The sequence below is a fragment of the Podarcis filfolensis genome, assembly GCF_964270895.1.
Source record: "Podarcis filfolensis genome assembly, chromosome: 3".
NCBI lineage: Eukaryota > Metazoa > Chordata > Lepidosauria > Squamata > Lacertidae > Podarcis > Podarcis filfolensis.
In genome coordinates this window covers 58,385,247-58,406,774 of record NC_139606.1, presented here as the reverse complement: position 1 = coordinate 58,406,774, position 21,528 = coordinate 58,385,247, and the positions used below count along the sequence as shown (strand labels likewise).

At 42.4% G+C, this 21,528-nt stretch overlaps 1 pseudogene across 1 annotated transcript; it reads left to right on the top strand.

The window, feature by feature from the left end:
• Window positions 1–535: 535 nt before the first annotated feature.
• On the top strand, window positions 536–4,696 carry LOC310759031 (vesicular inhibitory amino acid transporter-like; annotated as a pseudogene). The gene is made up of 2 exons: window positions 536–541; window positions 3,574–4,696. The product of its transcript is annotated as a vesicular inhibitory amino acid transporter-like (transcript).
• The last annotated feature ends 16,832 nt before the right edge of the window (window positions 4,697–21,528 follow it).

Below are 21,528 nucleotides of genomic sequence, written 5' to 3'. Positions count from 1 at the left end.
GGGGGCAGTTGTCCCCCTTAAATCTGTCATAATCTCCAGAGTCCCATCTTTCCTTTCTTCTCTTCTGTTTTTAAGAGTAGGTTTACAGCATTTGCAGAACCAGGGATATGAGCACAGGCGCTATTTTTCTCAGTTTATTTTTGCGAGAAACTAGCCTTCTCCCCTCTTTCATGTTTTGTCCATCACTCCCCTCCCCCCCAAAAAATCCCCATGTCCATGTAACATACTTGTTCCTTGCAGTTGCTCCACTGTCCCTGGGACATTTATCTAATAAATCCTGATTAGATCCTTATTTCCATAAATAATTTTCACTCCTTTTTTCTTTCTTTCAATTATCTTTCATGCAATGAGAAACACTGACAAAACTGTGACTGATGTCCATGGTATATTTGCAGACTTTTTAATATATAAATGAGAAATGTCAGTGAGAACTGTTTATCTGAAATTGAATCTTTTTTATGCATAACTTGGTTCAAGAGGTTGCCAGTTTCAGTACTAATGTGAATTAAATTGCCACAAAAATAACACGCTGGGCATGACGGTACATGAAAAGTGTGAGACTTTCATTTGGAGGGTAACCCACCCAGTATTGTACATACTGTAGAGAAATGTTGTAGGTATGAGATAGGTAGATGGAGGGCAGGTAGATAGAACAAATATGTTTGAATTTAGGGTAAACATATTTGCCTCTCTTGAGCAATGTATACAATGTAATATAATGTTATATAACATAGCATAACATAATTTTAGAAAGTTGGTTTCTTTGTCTGTTTTCTGTGCCCTCCAATGCCTCTAAAGATATCACTCTAAAGATATACCAATTTGGCATGGTGGTTTCTGAGATCATTGAGGTTTGGGTCCATATTTGAATATCATCAGACACCATTTCAATTTAAGATATCAGACTGGACCTTTTAAAACTGCATTGATATTAACTATATCTGGCAAGAAACTAATAGGACTGTGGGTCAGATGAAAAGCAAGATGAGCACCGCAACCCCATAGTCACCTTTGACTGGACTCGTCAAAGGTGACCATGGGGTTGCGGTGCTCATCTCATTTTTAAGGCCGAGGGAGCTGGCGTTTGTCCACAGACAGCTTTCTGGGTCATGTGGCCAGTGTGACTAAATCACTACCGGTGCACGGAGGACTATGACGAGTGACAGAGTGCATGGAAACACTGTTTACCTTCCCGCCACAGTGGTACCTATTTATCTACGTGAACTGGTATGCTTTTGAACTGCTTGGTGTGGAATTGCCAAGTGTGCCTTCCTCTTAGCACGTTTCTCCCTTGCGTCCTGAATTCGAGTGTCTTCAAAGCCCATGACACCTTTGGTAAAGGCTGTTCTCCAATTGGAGCGCTCACAGACAAGTGGTTCCCAATTGTTGGTGTTTATACTACATTTTTTAAAATTTGCCTTGAGACAGTAATGCTATGCATTTGGACACCTCTTAACCACGCTTTGCATTATGGCTCCATAGATCAAGGAATTAGTTTTTGTCTGTGTTTGGATATAGCTGGAAGCCATCTTGATTCAAGATGGCAGACTAAACCTTTAAAAACTGTGGTTGTTGTTGTTGTTGTTGTTTTCCCAAGCAATGAAAAATGCAGTGGACAGAGTTTTCATTAACTGTTTTTAATGTAAGTTGCTTGGGGTTACTCAGTGAGAAAAGTAACTAATACATAAATGTAATAATAATGGTGTCTTAAATTAGGACCCTCGAAGCAGAAGTAGAGCATATGTTTTGCATGCAGATGGTGCCAGGTTCAACTCCTTGTGCCACTAGTTATAAGGAACAGTCTTCTTCTTTGGCGATCACTCATAGCCGAGTAAGATTGTCTTCCATAAACATGGTTTTAACAGTGAGTCTGTAAGTGACTGTGGAGGCCAATTCTGGATCCACACGTCCTTCCACAGTGGGGACATAGGTTTCTGGGTGGGAGTTGATCACAGTGGGGGTTTGCCAAGCATGCCTTCCTCTTAGCACATTTCTCCCTTTCGTCCTGAGTTCAAGCTTCTTCAATGTCCATAACACCTTTGGTAAAGGCTGTCCTCCAATTGAAGCGCTCGCAGGCCAGTGTTTCCCAGTTGTCGGTGCTTATACTACATTTTTAAAGATTTGCCTTGAGACAGTCTTTAAACCTCTTTTCTTGACCACCAGCATTATGCTTTCAATTTTTAAGTTTGGAATAGAGCGGCTGCTTTGGGAGACGATAATTGGCATCCGCACAACATGACTAGTCAAACAAAGTTGATGTTAAAGAATCATTGCTTCAACACTGGTGATCTTCGCTTCTTCCAGTACACTGGCAGTAGGTGACACAAAAGATCTCTGCCTAAGACCCTGAAGAGATGTTGCCCGTCATTGTAGACAGTACTGGGCACAATGGACAAATAGTCTTGACTTGTGCAGCTTTCTATAGTCTAAAGTATCACTGGCAGAGTCAAAGGCTACAATAAGCCAGCTACAGAATTGGTGCCAAGCCAAAACAGATACCCATCTTCCACACAACGTAATTTTTTTTAAAAAAAACAAAACACTTTGATGGTCTTCTTATCTTTTGTTGTTGTTTAGTCGTCTTAGTCGTGTTTGACTCTCCGTGACCCCATGAACCAGAGCATGCCTTGGAAACTCACTTTCTTCTCAAAGCTTCTCCTTTTTTAGGTTCATGGAGTTTTCTTAGCAAAATACTGGAGTGGTTTTCCAGTTCCTTCTCCAGGTGGATCACATTTAGTCTAAAATCTGGGCTATGACCTGTCCGTCTTGGGTGGCCCTGCACGGCATAGCTCATAGCTTCTTGGAGTTATTCAAGCCCCTTCACCATGACAAAGCAGTGATCCATGAAGGGGCTTCTTTTCTAGCATGCATTTAAAATACACATATATATCTGCCGCTTAAATATTGCTGCTGTTTGTAACAAGGTGGCTGTATTCACAATTAAAGGAAAATTCAGAACACAAGTATCTTGGCTCAGAAGAGTATAAAGAATGTGTATCTGCCTTATGGGTGAAGGTGAAGAGGTTTTCCTTTCATGAATCTGTGTGAATCCATAAAAAAGTAATATTGCAAGGTCAGAAATATGAGAGGGATGCTATTTCTAGGTCCCCCTGCTTATTTATCCAGCAGTACCACCTCCCTGCTTGCACAAAATGCATGGGGACAGCGAAAGCTCTTTGATTTTATCATTATTGAACTGCTATTGAACATTAATATGCACATTGATTAAATAACTGCTTCGCAGCCTTTTAAATTATGCCTGCAATCACATCAGCACTTGATATTTAATAGGAGCTTGTCTCTACAATTTGCTTGTCTTCAATTTTCTGGCTTATCTGGATTTCTGTGCTTCTGCCAGCAGTTATTTTCCCTGCTAACTTCATTCATCATGAATATACACATTTCTGGCAGCTATTATTTACCGAGACAGGTTAATGTAACAGCAATCCTTCCATGCAATTAGCAAAAGGTAGCCACTGACAGCTGCAGGTTTGAATGGGTTGTTTCTAGTAAACATTTTGCTTCAGGTGTTTTTTCTTTTGTCCTCTCTCTCTCTCTCTCTCTTGTCTCTAGGGGATTTTTGTTCTAGGTATGCCATATGCTGTACACCACAGTGGATTCAGTGGGCTGCTTCTCGTTATCCTGGCTGCAGTTTTCTGCTGCTACACTGGCAAAATCCTAATAGCTTGCCTGTATGAGGAAAATGAAGACGGGCAGCTGGTAAAAGTGAGAGGCACATATGAAGACATTGCTAATGCTTGCTGCAAAGAGCTGTTTCCGAAACTTGGTGACAGAGTTGTCACTGTGACCCAGGTGATGGAACTGATCATGATATGCATTTTGTATCTGGTTGTTAGTGGCAACTTGCTGTCACACAGCTTTCCAGATCTCCCAGTGACCGAGAAAACATGGTTGGTAATTGCCTGCGTAGGCCTGCTTCCTTGTGTGTTCATCAAAACACTCAAAGTCCTGTCCAAGCTCAGCTTCTTCGGCTCCCTGGCCCATTTTGTAGTGATCACATACTGCCTGACCTAAATGCATCTGTGGTCCTAGGCAAGATTCAGCCTCTCAGTGGAATTTGAGAGTTTCCTGGTCTCAGTAGGAGCGATCATTTTCAGTTCCACATCCCACATATTTCTTCCTACTCTGGAAGGGAATATGCAAAATCCTGGAGACTGTAGATCGATGCTGAATTGGGCTCATTTCTTGGCCTGTGTCTTCAAGACAATCTTTGCACTGACTGTATTCCTGACTTGGGGTGAAGAAACAAAGGAGGTCATTACTGACAACCTTCCATCATCATTGCAAACCTTAGTGAACTTGTGCCTCTTAGTCAAGGCACTTCTGTCTTACCCAATGTCATTATTTTCAATGACAGAGATTTTGCATGCTTACGTAACTTGGAGCCACACCTCTCTATCACTTCCTGCAATTTTAAAAAAGTTCTCTCCTCTTGTTAACTCAGCTGATGGCAATATTCATACCACATTTTGTTCTTCTGATGGGTTTAGCAGGTAGTGTAACGGGCAGTGCAATGACCTTCCTCCTTCCATCTCTTTTTCACTTGAAGCTGAAATGTGGAAAATTAATATTGCTGGAGAAATGTGCAGGCATTTCTGTCTTTACCTTGGGCATCTTCTGCAGCCTAGGTGGTCTTGTGTGCTCTGTAAAAGGTCTACTGAAAGCATTTGAATAAAAGTAACAAGATTACACCAAAGGCCCTTAACGTTTGCCTGTTGTAAAAAAGTAAAGTTTAGAGAAATAAAGAAAACATAAGCAATTGCATCAAAGTCTGTATTGAAGTTGGATCCAATCATGGTTTAGTCCCGCTGGAATCACTGGGACATGATAGGAATGACCTATAGGCTCCATTGATTTCAGGGGGACTAAAGCTTAACAAGCATCCACTATATCCAGCCAAGCTATCCATGCATTTATGTCAACAATTTTTTTTATTTTATGTTGAATACATTTCAGATGGAAAGTGATTTAATTCCCAAATGGAATACCAAGATATCATATAACAGTAGCGGAAGACTTTGAGGCACGGCAAATCCAAAAATATGAGACAGGATATATAGTTCATATCTGGAGCTTTGTTTTGTTTTGTTTTGTTTTTAATTTCTAGCCTACTGTGCAGAGAGAACACAGCAGAATAACACAGGAGAGGGAAACAGAATTACTGGCCTATCACTTTGCCCCCACAATGGTGCACTTTTCCATTGTGCCTAAAGACAGATGGATGCCAATGACAAACAACAAGTTTAGGATATAATGCCAGGTGCTTATGTATTTTCTTCCTCAACTGAAATCCTTTTCACATCATTGAGAGTCAGAGAATATTCCGTCCACTCCCCAGGACCTTACATTTTGCTCTGGATATATTTCATAGCAAAACAAAATCTCTGCCTTCAGTGAGGCTGCTGCCGACTGAAACTAAAAGTTAAGCCTGTCACTCTGGCCCAGTACTCCAGTGAACCTGATAAAATGTTGCCATTCTAACAATCTAATGATACAGATTATTCAGAGTATTCACTGAACGAAATAAAAATCCCTCTGAACCATGGTTATTGTGTAAGGTAACGTCTCCATTGTTTTCCATTTACTATTAGTAATCACTTACCCCCACCACAAAAAAACGGACATTGCACCATCCTAAGTAGATATTTTTGAAAATCATATTTGGTACAAATTCATCTTTTATCAAATATATCAACAAATTCATTCTGTGATGAGAAATGGCATTAATGACTATGTGCCTGCATTGACTTCTCCCCATTCCGCTGCATGTTTTTTCTTTCTTTTCAGGTATTATAATGCAAATATTCTGAGGTTTGTGCTGTGCTTGAAAATCAACTCATTCTGCACCTGTTTGTCTCATTCACCCATTCAGGGATGGAGGTCCTTTCTCCTGTTGAGAGCCCATTCCCTTGGGTACCAGGAGGATGCTTTCTAGAGGCCAGAGTCAGTGAGAGCATCCATGTGAGATTACACCAACAGCTGTAGGCTACCCTGAGACCACAGGTTTCTCACTTCTGATCTTGATTGTGGCATGCAATGAAAGAGAGAGCTGTATTATGCCATTAGGAGGATATGACATCAGTGGATCACATAGTATGCCTGGTTCATGCTAGTGCACCAAGCCATATGCTATTGGCTAGGCTTCCTCATCCTCGGCCCGACAACTCCCATGATCCCTAGCTAGCAGGACCAGTGGTCAGGGATGATGGGAATTGTAGTCTCAAAACATCTAGTGGGCCGAGGTTGAGGAAGCCTGCTATAGGCCATGAAACAATTTGTCTTGCATAAAACCACTTTCTGGCCTCCAAGTGTAGCAACTGGATAGTAAGTGAATACAGCAAAACCTGAGGGTGAAGAGGCTAAGCTGTGAATGGTGAACATCTATTTATTCTGTAATATCTGTGATTTGTGCTTTTCAATACAGTTGAGATGCCTTTAGTTTAATGAGGCTTTTACAAAATAAAAAATGGTCCTCCACAAGCCGTTCCATCACCACCTTAAAGAACACCCCCAGGATTCCAAGGATGAGGCTATACCAAGAAAAATGAGAAAAATAATTATTTACTGTTCTTTCCCCTCATTGTTTACATGTAAGACTCCCGTTTCCGAAATGCAATTATCCTATGGTTTAGGAGAAGCTGCACTGGCATCATCAGGAAGTTAATATGCAATTCATTTTCTTTGTTATGCAGAGTATTTCTTGACTTCTTTTTGTGTTTTATCTGAGCAAAGTGGAAGCTGAAATAAAATAAAATCTACTTCAATAAGCAGACATATAATTAACATCCTGCACAACAGACTTTAGTTTTAAAAGATATTAGCTTATTAAAAGAATAGGCATCACAATGTATTCTGCATTAGTGATAATCCGTTATGATAGGAAACAATCCAGATAGAGTACTTTAATGAATACTTAGCATCTTATTATGTCAAATCTATCTTAGGTTAGGTAATTAGAATAATTATTTGAAAGACAAAAAGTTAAATTATCATTACTAACACTTTCACTCAAGCTGGCACCAAGTCATAATAAAAATGTGCAAACGGAGGTTGGCTCATAGACTTGAATGCCAAATGATGATTTTCAAAATGCAGCATTTTCCTTTGTATTTCTGAACAATGATTCTGGTCTGAATGAGCAACAATGACTTCTGAAGACTAACACATTGAATTGTTACAATTGCGCAATTAAAGATGACACAGTACACTTAATATGCCTGGTTATCCTTCTTTCTATAACCATATTTACACTGGTGAACTCATGTGGCTTGTGTGCACATGCATGGTGTCTACTCTAGAGAATGCTGAGTGCTCTTAACACCCATTTATCTCCATACTACGAAATACATTAACAGCGGCAGATTGTGATATACCATGTAGTGGGGGACTGAACCATGTGGAAAACACATGAACAACTGTTTACTGCATGGCTAAACCAAGCAGCAGAGGACATCAAGCAGCTTTCAAATGGTGTAAGTGCTTTGATGCCCACAACCTACCAATTTCATGCACTTAACATTCTCAAAATCACACCCCTTACATCTATATCACTTGATTTGTACCAAGAGGCCATTACTATGTTCAAATTTAAGAGGATCAGGTGCAATTCTAAAGAGCGAAGCAAGAGCCTACCAACTGGAAATCACAGGCTCATATAATGTGTGAATAGTGATAAACTCCATGCATTAAATCCCCCACCCCAGATAAATTATGCAGATTATAATATATACCCAAGGCTATAAATCTCATCAATGTCTTCTATGTAGTCTGGGAACACTAATACATAGAGGGAACACTTTCATCCATAATGATTTGTCCATTCATTCTAATCCAGCAAGAAGATTTCTTCATGTGTGCAAATATGTGCTTTTTATGAGAGTGACTACTCCCACTTAGGCAAATGATACTTATACAAGCATGTACTGGATCTAAGATTCTAAGGTGGTGTACAATAGTAATATGAAACAAAATACAAATGCAGTAGGCAGAACAATAGCTACAACTGAGTATCAACAGCAGAAAATACCTGGGCAAATAAATATATCATCAAATGTTCTTCCAGTCTTAGCATTTCTAGAATATGATGAAAGAAAAGATGTGAGGAACTGCAACGGTAAAGGAGGCAAAACCACTGGGCAAATCAGATTGCTTCTTTTCTTTACTTTTACTTTAATCCAAAACTCCTGCTTATGTGTGCATGATCTGCCATCTTGCATTTGTGTGCCAAGACTTCTGCTTCCCCTCCTTTTAGGTTTGGCTAGATTTAAACTCTCTCTAAACCCTCTGCACACTCAACTGGAGCAAAATGAAAGAATAGGTTGCCTTTGCATGTAGAGTGATTGTTCTTCTTTGTAATGTGGTAGAGGGATTTAGAAAGAAAAAGAAAGAGTAGCAGTGAACAAAACACTAAAAACAGTCTCTAACTTGATGAGTTATGAGAGCTTATGCAGATTCAAATAGGGAAATCCCCGCTCAACCCTGAAGCTTCCTGGGTGGCCGTGGGCAGTTGCTAGATTTTTGTTTAACCTACCTTAAAGGGCAGTGGTGAGGATAAAGTGGGATAACTCCCATGTACAGCACCTGACCTGCTTGGATGAAGGTTGGGATACAAAGATGACGGTAACAAAGCTTATATTTCTAGCCCTTGGTGTAAAGCGTTCACCAGCACATCACATCTTTAGAATATAATGATAGATCAAGCCAAAAGCCCATCTAATCCAGCATCTTCTTCTCACAGTTGTCAACCAGATGCCTATGGTAAGCCTCAAAGCAGGACCTGAGGGCAACAGTACTCTTCCTACTTCAGATTCCAAGCAACCAATGCTCAGAGACTACTATCTCCAGCAGTGAAGGCTGAACATGGCCATTGTGATTAGTAGCCATTGATAGTTCCTCCACCTGCACCCACAACATTGGTTTGTGGGGTGGGGTCAGGAGAACCCCCAGCACAGCACAAAAGGGGGTTGTTCCGTCTGGCAAGCTGAAAAGCTTGCACTGGTGGAACAATTGACACAGTGCTGTGTTGAATTTCTCCCCAATAATAAAATGTATACAATAAAACAAGAGCAACAATAAAATATAAAACACCAGATGGCAGAACAACATAAAAACCAATCACTGGAGACAAAACTAGAAGTAAGTGAAAGGGCTTTGCTTGGTACAGGAATAACATAAAAGAAGACACCAGGTAAGCCACTCAAGGGAGAATATTTGACAACTGAGGTGCCACCATGAAGGCCTTTTCTTGTACACAGATGGTACAGCTTCTACTACATAAGGATTGGCACTCAGAATACTGGTACCTGGTTGTTGTTTTTTAGCTGCAATGGGTGCTAGCACAAAATGGTGGCCACGAGCAGCAACAAACAAACAAAAAGGTGCCAGACTCCATGCCAGAGAGTAGTATCACAGAAAGTCCTGCTTCTATAATGTTAGGAGTTTGCAGGGGAGCAGGCTGTATGCCGAGACCTTTCTAATCCCTGGATCCAGCAAGGGATCCAGCAAGGATTCAAATTCCTGGAGTAGCCAGGCTAATTTCCTGTCAAGGTGATAGCCTAGGTGAAACTACAGTGGTACCTTGGTTCTCGAATGGCTTAGTTGTCAAACAAATCGACTCCCAAACGCTGCAAACCCAAAAGTAAGTATCCTGGTTTGTGAATGTTTTTCGGAACCTGAACATCTGACGTGGCTTCTGCTTGAGTGTAGGAAGCTCCTGCAGCCAATCGGAAGCTGCACCTTGGTTTTCAAACAGTTTCGGGAGTTGAACGGACTCTCGGAATGGATTAAGTTCAAGAACCAAGGTACTACTGTATCTGACTTTTAGAAGACTTCCATAGACAGCCCTGTGTCAGTAAATTTTTAATGTCTGATGTGTTTCCGGGTGAAACCATGACTGTTTGAAGTGGTATGATACTGCTTGAAAGTATAGTGCAGACGGGGACTTACTTCCAAGTAAACATGCATAGGATTGCATGGTTAAATTCTTTTGCTCTGTATTTTGGCCAGATTCAACCCCCCCCCCCCCAAAGAACACTGGTCGGATTCATTTAGAACTGATCAGATGGCAGCCATAGAGAATGCAAAAATAAGGCAAAACCAGCAGTGACAGCTGAAGTGTGTATGAATCTGGTAAGAGGAATTAAAAAATGTAGGAACAGCAAAAAGACAGCAAGGGTTCTGTATAGTTGCTGGCACTGCATAACCTTTCAAAAAGCAAATGATTCCTGCTGTGGGTAAATAATGGAGCATGAAGAAGCCAGGTGGAGCTATGGGAAAAGAAACAACATCAACAGAAGTCTGCCAGGGACTGTGGAACATTCAAGCCCCAGTTGGGAAATTCACAGACAACAACCGGGGAGACCACAGACTGCTGTAATACATGCCATTAAAAGTGTGTTGGAATTCTAGAGTAACTCAGGCCAGTCAGAAACTGCTCAGGAGATGAATGGCTAATTCTGATGAAAAACAAACAACGGAAATAACTGTGAATCAAAAAGACTGCAGCAGACAGTACCAATTGGCTTCCTTTAACAATTAAGCAGGGGACACGGGTGGTGCTGTGGTCTGAACCACTGAGCCTAGGGCTTGCCGATTGGAAGGGCTTGCCGATCACAACCCCAGAGTCATTTGCGACTGGACTTAACTGACAAGGGTCCTTTACCCTTAAAAAACAACAACAAACAATTAAGCACTTCCCAAAGTAGTCACACTTTCTATTAAAGGACAAGATCCACCACTCATTGTAACTCGCTATAAATTTAATCCCATTTCTGCCTGGATTAATCATGATGCCAAGTGCACAACAGTATAGGATTTCCACTCCAGTGTGACACTTGGCAGTCGGGACAGCCTGTCTCTTCTGCCTTTGCTATATACTCTACTTCTGACAGAAGCAGAGTCTGTCTTTCCAGACATATCTCTGCAGTTTTTCTCATTGAAATGGTTCTTCTCACTGCCTTTGCAATACATTTTATGTTCCTGTATCTCCCTTCTGATCTCTAAATCAGTGGCATGGAAGAGCAAGGAAGGGCCTAGCCACTTGCTGTACTGCAGGAACAATTACGGTATGTTGTCTCCTGGGGCACTACAATATTTGCCAGTCCTCTATATGTAAACTTTTATCGGACAAAGCCCCACCAAATGAGTTAAGCAGAGCAAGAGATAGGTTACATTAGCATGCATCACTAAGGGTTTAACAGCCACTTTTGAAAATTCCCAAAGTCCCGTTACTATGACCAATGTGACAAAATATCAAGGAGTTTTTGGGGTCTATCAGAACCCTTCACCAGTCTAGACGTTAAGCAAAGTGTGGGGGGGGGGATAAGAAGAAAATGGCTTGGTATTGAAGCTATGGGGCTGGATGCAACTAATGGGTCTGACTAGTTGAAACCTGGGCAAGGATAATCACTAGTGCAACGGGGCTTTCTCCCCTTCCTGCCAAATTGACTCAGCCACTCAGGGAGGTAGGAGAACTCCCAGAGCAGTGCACAAGGGGAGGAGAGGGTAGAGCACTCCATCAAGCAAGCAGAAATGTTTATGCTCCTTAGCAGCACACTTAATTCCTCCTAGAATGTCTCCATTGGCTTAAGAAAAAATATTTTTGTTGTTTAATTATAGGCACATCCCATTCACCGCTTGAGTAAAAAAGGGCATGTGCTGTCATGGAAATTCTATTCAATATTGATCCAGAGTTGATTCCAATGTATAGTTAGCAGGATTCCCCAAAAATAGACTGGAGGCAATTGTATTTCATCCAGCAGAGCTTTACTGTTATTGAAGGCAAATGAGCATAATGGTCACAAATCCAATACATTCAGGATTGGCACTGTCCAAAAGAAATCCACCTGCAGAAGACTTAACTTAAACTCACAATAACTTATAATAAGTATAAACATTAACACTACGTAAGCATACAGAACACCACACCAGAAGGAAAAGAGATAGAAAGAGAAAGTGTGAAACTTTGGCTCCTTCTGGCCTATTACTATAGTCCGCATGACCTTGACAGAAGAGATAACAGAACCAGTTTAAACCAGCTGTACTCAGCTTCTCTGAAGGAATAACCCAAACACCATGAACCTTCTGCTTGTTTCTTGAATTAATTAGAATAGGAAAGATCTCTACACATCAGATCAATACTTTCAGCACTAAGAAATGCAAACTGACACATATCCCCTTGCATTCGCTGAAAATTGCCTTACCTGCGTTGTACAGCAGTGCCTACAGAACACTGGCAGTGGTGCTGCCTTCCGGCAAGATCTCACCAGAGACCAGCACTGCTGCCAGTACTGCTTCTCTTGAGGCAGCAGGGCAGGTAATGTGCCTGTGGGGGCACTGGCACTTGAGGCGGTTGCCTCACCTTGCCTCATGGGTGGGCCAGCCCTGATAGGCTGTTTACAATACTATACCATTAAATCACAGTTGAAGCAAATCCCCCCCCCCAATAATTTTGGGTACTTTGGTTTGTTAAGGGTTGTTGGGAATTGTAACTCTGTGAGGCAAAAACTACAGCACCCAGAATTCTTTGAGGGAAAGAATGTGATTTAAAGGGCTTCAAATGTGATTGAAAGTTATAGTGTGTTCACAGCCTTAGTGCCTGTGGATCAGAATTTGCCACTAGCCCACCGCTCTCAATAGTCATGAAACAAGCAAACACATCTCACAATGCACCACACCTGAGGGCCATAGAGTAGAATTTATTACCACACCAGTTACTCTTTGATGTTGTAGCACCAAGCCTTGCAAAATCTTAAGGAGCCCCGTCAGTCCAAAGCTTGTTCATCTTGGTGGTTCTTTTCAAAACAACAACAGAGCCTTCCTCCATTTCTGTGTTAAAAAAAGGACTTTGCTAGATATACACACAATAAATATAATGCTCATTAAGGACCAGCAGGTTACAAGAGTACAGTAATGTGCTAGATAAAAATAATAGCTCAATATGGGATAATGGTCTAAAAACGTAAACTGAAGTTAATAGGTTTATTTTTTAATGAAAATAGCTGAGAAAATATTTCCAGATACATTTTTATTTCATCCGCTAAGTTGGCCAAACAGGCTTTCAAATGATAATGTACAACCCCTATAAAAAATCAGATCATTGTTTTACATTTTGAGATCAATATTGCAATATAGCACAATTCTGATTCACCACAGCTATGTGTGCCTTGTCAAAATGTCTTTTTATGCAAAATTGGAATTAAATGTGAACATTCTGTTATATGTCACACCAAGGTATACTTTTGGGCATGAGTAAAGGATAACTAACGCTGGTTTATGTATTTCAAATATCCCTTTCCACATAAAGCTGTGCTAAAATCAGCTGTGACTACTCTGAGGATTTCTGTTTTCATCCTGAGGCAACGTTCTTAACCTGAGGTAATATTTCTGGGTTGGCGGAGTCTGTAACCTGAAGCATATGTAACCTGAAGCGTATGTAACCCGAGGTACCGTTGTAGATGGGTTATAAAAGAAACTGGACCTCTTTACTCCAGTAACGAGGCAGGGGTGAAGTTGGCCAAGCTAAACTGTAGCAGCAGCTCTGACCATGGTCAGCATCAACTATCAGTGCCGTTGGGCATCTCCTAAGGTTCAAACCACAGTAGGGGTTTGATCTTGAAGTCTCCTCATTCTGCTGTGCCGGTCCTTGCTGCTTCTGATTATTCACCTGCCTTCTCTAAAGACTTGTTCTACTGAACACAGGAACAAGACTGAACCTTTATAGCTGTTTGTGTGAAACACTGTAGACTTGTTGATTTGCACACATCAACTACTGTGCACACAGGTACAACTGTACACTTAGATCATAGCAGTGGCGTAGCGTGGGGGGTGCAGGGGGGGCCGGCCGCACCGGGCGCAACATCTGGGGGTTAGGGTTAGGGGGCGCAAATCCACAGGTTAGGGGGCGCAAATCCACGGGTTAGGGGTGCAAATTACTTGCCTTGCCCCGGGTTCTGACAACCCACGCTACGCCACTGGATCATAGAACCATAGAATTGGAAGGGATCATGAGGATTATCTAGGCCAACCTACTGTAATAAAGGAATCTTTTTGCCCAAAATGGGGACCAAACCGATGACCCTGAGATTCAGAGTCTCATGCTCTACCGTCACATGGAAATAACTGTATGAGTGTATAGCTCTGCTATTGTATACACAAATTGTGCATTCATTTTACATGATGCACAAACACTCCTTGTGTGAAACATTGTACATGTGTTAATTTGCAACCTGTGCACACAGGTACAATTGTATGTTTGTTGACCATTACATGGGAATAACTGTATGAGCATACATCTCAGCTATTGTGCAAAAAAGGTACACAGATTGTGCACTTATGTTACATAATGTGTGAATACTCCTTGAATGAGCAAGCAATGAGAGGAAACATAATCCCTGCAGGTCTTACCATCTTTCTTTCTTTTTGGTGGGGAGAAGCATGCAGATTGAGTCCACAGGTAAAGGCAAGGAAATGGGCAGTGGCAACAGCAACAAGAGCTACACGCAGAAAAGTGGCACGCTGAGAGCATCTTGCCAAAGCCCCCCCCCCCCAACAAAAGAACAAAACTGGAATTGGCACTTGCTATGAATGTCCTTTGCAAGAGTAATATGACAAGAGAACAAAACGGGAGTAATGCATGGGAGCAAAGACATACATGGAGAAGAGGCAGGGATACAAAAAGACCAGGGGAGATTTGAGGGCAGTGATTCCTTCAGGGCAGGACTTAGGGGCAGGTATTTGGGGCCTCATTCAGAAGGATGCACAGGAGAGCCTCCAAACACAGCAGGGATGGATCACCACCTTGTGCAGTAAATAAAGCAACATTGTATTATGTATTTACAGTGGTACTTCAGGTTAAGAACTTAATTCGTACTGGAGGTCCGTTCTTAACCTGGAACTGTTCTTAACCTGAGGTACCACTTTAGCTAATGGGGCCTCCCGCTGCCGCCGCCACGTGATTTCTGTTCTCATCCTGAAGCAAAGTTCTTAACCCGAGGTACTATTTCTGGGTTAGCAGAGTCTGTAACCTGAAGCATCTGTAACCTGAAGCATCTGTAACCCAAGGTACCACTGTATTATATTTATATATATACACTTTCTCCTGGAAGGAGCTCATGAGTGTAACTGCGCTCACAGAAAACCCCTGATGGAGAAAGGTAAGGAGGCTGTTTTCATTGGGTGGTATTCAGCACTAGTCCTACTCAGAGTAGAACCATTGAAATGAATGGACCTAAGTTAGTCATGTCCATTTACTTCAATAGGTCTGCTCTGAGTAGGAGTAGCATTAACCATCCCTGACACCTCCCGAAAATCTGTCCTTGGACATTTGGGGAGAGAAACCTTCAGAACAGTGTGGGAGGTTCTGTCAGAGCTGCAGGGGAATGAGTAGATTAAAACAGCCCCCTCCTCTTTCCTCCATTCAGAACCTCAGTCGGGATCCATACCTTTAAAGCTGTGGTAGCCAAGGTGGTCTCCTCCATGTGCTGTTGGACAACGGCTCCCATCATCTCTGACCGTTGCCTGTGATGGCTGATGGGGAATTGGAGTTGAACAGCAACTTGAGGGCTGCCGGATAGCAACTCTTGCTTTAAAAGGAAAATAAATTAAGCAGAGGTAAAGGCTGGACCGGGGGACACGGGTGGCGCTGTGGGTAAAACCTCAGCGCCTAGGACTTGCCGATCGCATGGTCGGCGGTTCGAATCCCCGCGGCGGGGTGTGCTCCCGTCGTTCGGTCCCAGCGCCTGCCAACCTAGCAGTTCGAAAGCACCTCCGGGTGCAAGTAGATAAATAGGGACCGCTTACCAGTGGGAAGGTAAACAGCGTTCCGTGTGCTGCGCTGGCTCACCAGATGCAGCTTGTCACGCTGGCCATGTGACCCGGAAGTGTCTGCGGACAGCGCTGGCTCCCGGCCTATAGAGTGAAATGAGCGCACAACCCTAGAGTCTGGCAAGACTGGCCCGTACGGGCAGGGGTACCTTTACCTTTACCTTTAAAGGCTGGACCAAGCTCCTCTATCTGCCGCTGCATCAAAAATATTGTAAATGTAATGAGACCTCACCGCAGCTTAATATACCAGTAGTTTATTGATGCAATCCAAACCTATTGCCCTCAAGAGTTCTCGAACAGCACTAGTATTCCACCAAAAAAACATTTACAATTCCAATTAAACTTATAGGGCATTGTGAGATTGTTGTTGTTGTTTTTTTACCCCTTTATGCAGAAAATTGTTTTCCAAAGGCCACCTCAGTCTTTATTTTTCCTTCTTCAACAAAAATGATATATGCATTCCTTTCCAGGGTTACTGATAAGAGACCTTTGGAGGTGGATCAGGAGAGGATATTGAAAGGCATATGCTTGAGACCCAAACACTTTCATTAAATGTTCGCCCTGATTACCATACAATATACTTTCTGAATTGAATGCTGAATTGTACATCCAAAACTCATTTTATACTAAGCAGCTACTTTGAAAGGGGAGAAAAGGCAGTGGAGAAATGGAAACTATAAGACACGTTATCTGTGCTTCAAATAATAGAGTGATGTCTATCTACAAAAATGCTAAATCAAGTTTCAGTTCTTGCTATTGCTGGTCATTAACTATAAAACTTTAAAAACTTGTAACCAACTGCTGGAAATCATTTATCCTGCTCTCCTGCACTACTATTAATACCAGGATAATCTATCTCTGTTAGAAAAAGTTTAATCTTCCAAAATTCTTTTTGAAAAGGAAATGAAGGGCTTTTTTTTAAAAAAAAGTTCTGATGCTATTTCAAGATTTACAGTCTTATATGGGAAGTAAAATGATAGGAAATTTATTGCATTCTTTAGTCATTTGTATTGTATTTGAGAAGGCAGAGAAAAAATCATGGTTGCATTTTTGTTGTCATCTAGGAAGAGTTGCCAACTTGTTGCTGTACTTCTGCAGCTTGGTACATTTTGTCCAAGGTGAGATTGCAGTCTTGTGCAGTAAGGCTGCTCAAATTCAGCGATCTCAGTGGGGCTGGATGCCATTTCTTTTCGGGCAGACACAGTTGAATCTCCTTCCTTCAAAGCTAATAATAATAATAATAATAATAATAATACTTTATTAGTTATACCTCACCTCACCCATCTAGCTGGGTTGCCCCAGCCACTCTGGGCGGCTTCCAACACATATAAAAACAGAATAAAATGTTAAACATTAAAAAACTTTCTGATTCAGGGCTGCCTCCAGATGTCTTCCAAAACTTGTGTATTTCTTTATCTCCTTGACATCTGGTGGGAGGATGTTCCACAGGGAGGGTGCCACTGCTGAGAAGGCCCTTTGCCTGGTTCCCTGTAATGTCGCTTCTCGCAGTGTGGGAGCCGCCAGAAGGCCCTCGGCACTGGACCTCAGTGTCTGGGCTGAATGATGGGGGTGGAGATGCACCTTCAGGTATATAGGGCCAAAGCCATTGAGGGCTTTAAAGGTCAGCACCAACACTTTTAATTGTGTTCATAAAACATACTGGACAGGTAAGCCATTTATGTGGGGTTGTGGGGGCTGAACCCCACCCCCCCAATTTCACTGAGGGGGCTGGGGCCCCCTCAATATTCTGCAGCCAGGCAGGCCCTACTGGGCCCTTCCAGAGCTGCAACTCTGTGCTGTCTGAATGGGGCCTTTCAGACAGCACAACAGGCCCCATTACACATTGTCTCTCTCTCACACACACACTGGGCAGCAGTTGTGTTAGGGAGTGTGTGGGGGTTATTGGTTGTGTTGGGGAGTGTGAGTGGGATTGTTGGGCTATTCTTGTTTTTTGTTTTTATTATGCATTTTGTGTTTTTATATTGTGATTTTATGTTCGGAACCGCCCTGAGGCCTGCGGGTATGGGGCGGTATACAAATGTAATAAATGGCATTGAGTCAAAGCACTGCCCATGACAGCAAACATTAGCTGCAGGCAAACTTTCCTCACAATAACCAGGTTGACCATAGCTCAAGCAGACACATAGTTCACCTTTTAATCTGCTATAGTCCCACAACATCAAAATTCTGGAATACTAGATTATTATTATTAATGCTTATGAAAGGGCTATCCACATGTGCATGCTCATAACTCCAAAATTTACTGGCTGGAGGAACATGAGGGTATGTAAAGAGTGTGACTTCAGCAATGGACATAACCTGCCATGAATGTGGAACAGACAACCCTGCACTCACTTCCTAATAACAGCAACATGTGACCAAAGGTGCAGGCAATCTGCTCCAAATTCAGTCCTAAACACATCAGGTCAAATAGCCACTATGCTACTAGAAATGGTCGGTGTGAGAAGGCCCTGACTCCATCATTTCAGGCACAATGACTTTCCCAGCCCATGTTGGAGATGTTGGGCCTTGAAACTGGGACCTTCTGCAGCTGCAGCAGGTGCTCCCCCACATAGTCATAGCCTTGTGCCAAACCCACAGAAAAGTTTTCATTTAAAAAACAAACAGCAAACAGTAAAACCTAAGAAGTGGAGGAGGTGGGAGAAACTTTGTTAATTAGCACCATTTACGCAGCATGAGCTCCAGCAGACCAGAAAAGCCCTCAGCACATGGATGTACTGTAGTGTTAGCAGGTTGCTGCCCACATTGGTTAACACTTAGCAAATAACCATCATCATTTATAATAGCTGCAGAACAAAACAGGGGGAAATAAGGAGAAGCAGAAGGAGTCAAAGAGTATACTCAGCACATATACGGCACACTGCATATACCAATTTCCCATTACAGCTGCCTCAGGGATACTAAGCTAAGCATGGACAGCTGGTCCTCACCATCTGTGGCTGGTAACTGTACCCAGCGCCCAGGACAGGCAACGTAGGTGAGGCAGGGAATAATATAGCTTCTATCAGCATAAAGTAGCTAACACGTCATCAGGACAGAGCAGTAAAAGGTCTGCCTTCCCCAGCACGGCTTTTGGAATCAGAAAGCAACTCGATAGCAATTTGCATCCTGATACAGTTGCCTGGTTACCAGCCATGGGATGCTGGCAATGGTTAGTAATGGGAACACGCTGTCCATTAAGAAGCCAGATGGGAATGTATAGCATGGCGTCACTCCTTGTTAACTTGGGAGCCACTTTGGCACAGGATGGGAGGGCTCATCAAGGAAAAAGATAATGGAATAAACCCTCTCATCCATCAAGCCCTTCATTTCTTCTGCCAACTCTAGACTAGACTCTAAGACACTCAGTTTTGGATTTGTTTTCACTGGAGCCACAAACCTTAAGCTTCCATTCTTCTTTTCCACATTATATGCATTTGGAAAGGTCTGCCTTGTCAAAAGTGCAGAAGAAAATTCCCCTTGACCCTGATTTGGACCCATAAATACCACAGGCACAACCTTATGCGAATGTCTGGTGCTCAAGTCTTCTGATGAGATGGATGACACTTGCTCCAGAGCTCTTGGCTGGAAGGCTTGGGCAGGAGTAGTCCTAGTGACTTGGGTGGAATCTACTCACATATTAAAAAATGCTGTGAAAATCCTTTTCCTAATAAACGTTTTGAAAAATACATTGAATTTGGCATAGCTCACTGTCGCCATCTAGTGTCACTTTTGTACATTGCACTTTACAACACATTTAAAACATTTTATTTGCAGCTCAGTGCTTGTAAGGACTATGGAAGGTTTTGAGGTGAACCATAATTACGAAGCTAGCTATGACATTTGCTGATCCCTGCACTCAGCTCTAGGTTATGATTACAAATTCTCAATTCCTTTAAGAAAAAACACACTGCACTTGCACTTGCACAGCAGCCTACATATGCATCCGTTTCCCCCAGCTATAGCCCTCATCTACATTTGGCTGACTTTCTTTGACAACGTGATGAGAGAATCATAAGTATGTAGCTCATACACAGGGCAGCTTGCTTTGCGCAAACCCTTGCCATCTATTTGATTGGAGAGTGCTCAATTTACATACTTTCCTGGTTCTCTGCAGCATCCTGTGCATGGGATAATCAGGCCCCTAAGGCTAAATTGTCAATCTGAAAACATCATGTTTTCTTACACTGTCTTGAAATTTCCTTGTTACACATTGGGAGTGGTGGGGAAACAGATGCCTTCACCAATCAACATAAACACACTTGATATGAAATTCTGATGAGTGTTTCATCTTTTATTGGATGTTTCAAGGATGCACTCAGGAAAGAAAAAATACACATTTCTGGGCATCCTGACTGCATTAGATGGTGATGAATGGAATGGAAGGAGAAGACAGCTTGGGGCCAGATTATCTCCAAGACCACCTTTTCCACGATTGTTCACCCAGGTCACTTCAAACTATGGGTGGGGCCCTCCTGATTCTGTTTCAAAGGAGAACATTTTCTGAAAGTGGTGGGAACTGGATCTGGCCAGGGGACCCATTATGACAGCTGGGTGGAGCTGCCCATCTGTCAGTCACCTGATGCCTCCTCCCTCTTTGCAAAGCTGAGCACTTTGCAAAGCTGGCACAACAGAAACCCTTTTTGCTGGGCAAATTAGCAAGACAGTGCCTTGGAATGAGCTTCTGAATTCCTAACAATCCGCTGGTTGGTGGGTCTTCTGAAGCCCCTTTCAAATCCCCCGCAATGGCAGAAACATTATTATTATCATCTTAGCCAGCATGGTGTAGTGGTTAAGAGTGGTGGACTCGTAATCTGGTGAACCGGGTTCGCGTCTCCGCTCCTCCACATGCAGCTGACTGACCTTGGGCCAGTCACACTTCTCTGAAGTCTCTCAGCCTCACTCACCTCACAGAGTATTTGTTGTGGGGGAGGAAGGGAAAAGGAGATTGTTAGCCGCTTTGAGACTCCTTAAGGGGAGTGAAAGGCAGGATATCAAGTCCAAACTCCTCCTCCTATTCTCATACATTCCAAATTATGACATAGTCACATTTATTTAGGTGAATGAATATGGCCCCCAAGAAGTGTGTGCATAGCACCCTACAGACCATAAATCCACCACTGTCTGGCATTTTTGCAGCCTCCCTAGATGCCTTCACATCGTGATCAGAAAAGGCCCCCTGAGATGAGTTATGATGTCTTCCCATAGTGCAGAATATTGGTGGTCAGCAAGTCTTACTGAGGACAATGGGGCTGACTCCCTAGTAAGCGTGCTTGGGATTGCACTGCCCACTGCTTCGTCACTAATCTGAAGGCAATCAAGTGAGGTCACTGGAGCCAATAAACAAATATCAACAACTTACTCATTTGGGGCTCCACCTTTCAACTCTGGCATGAGGTGTGATGTTTCTCTCACTATGGGTGAGATGGCAAGTGGATGCTCCAAAGTGGCTTCCACAGAACAGTCTGAAATATGCATTAAAAATACCAATGAAAGCAAACATTAAAAGCAAGTTGACAAAAAATGCTATCAAAAGATCAATATCAAAACATATCTAGATCAACAGTTTTGAAAATATTATTCTTAATAAAATTTGATTAGAATTGCAGGTCTTGCTGAAACAATTTTTTTTTAGCAGGCACAGTGAAAGCACCTGCCTAATATTAATTGGCAGGGAGGTCGAGA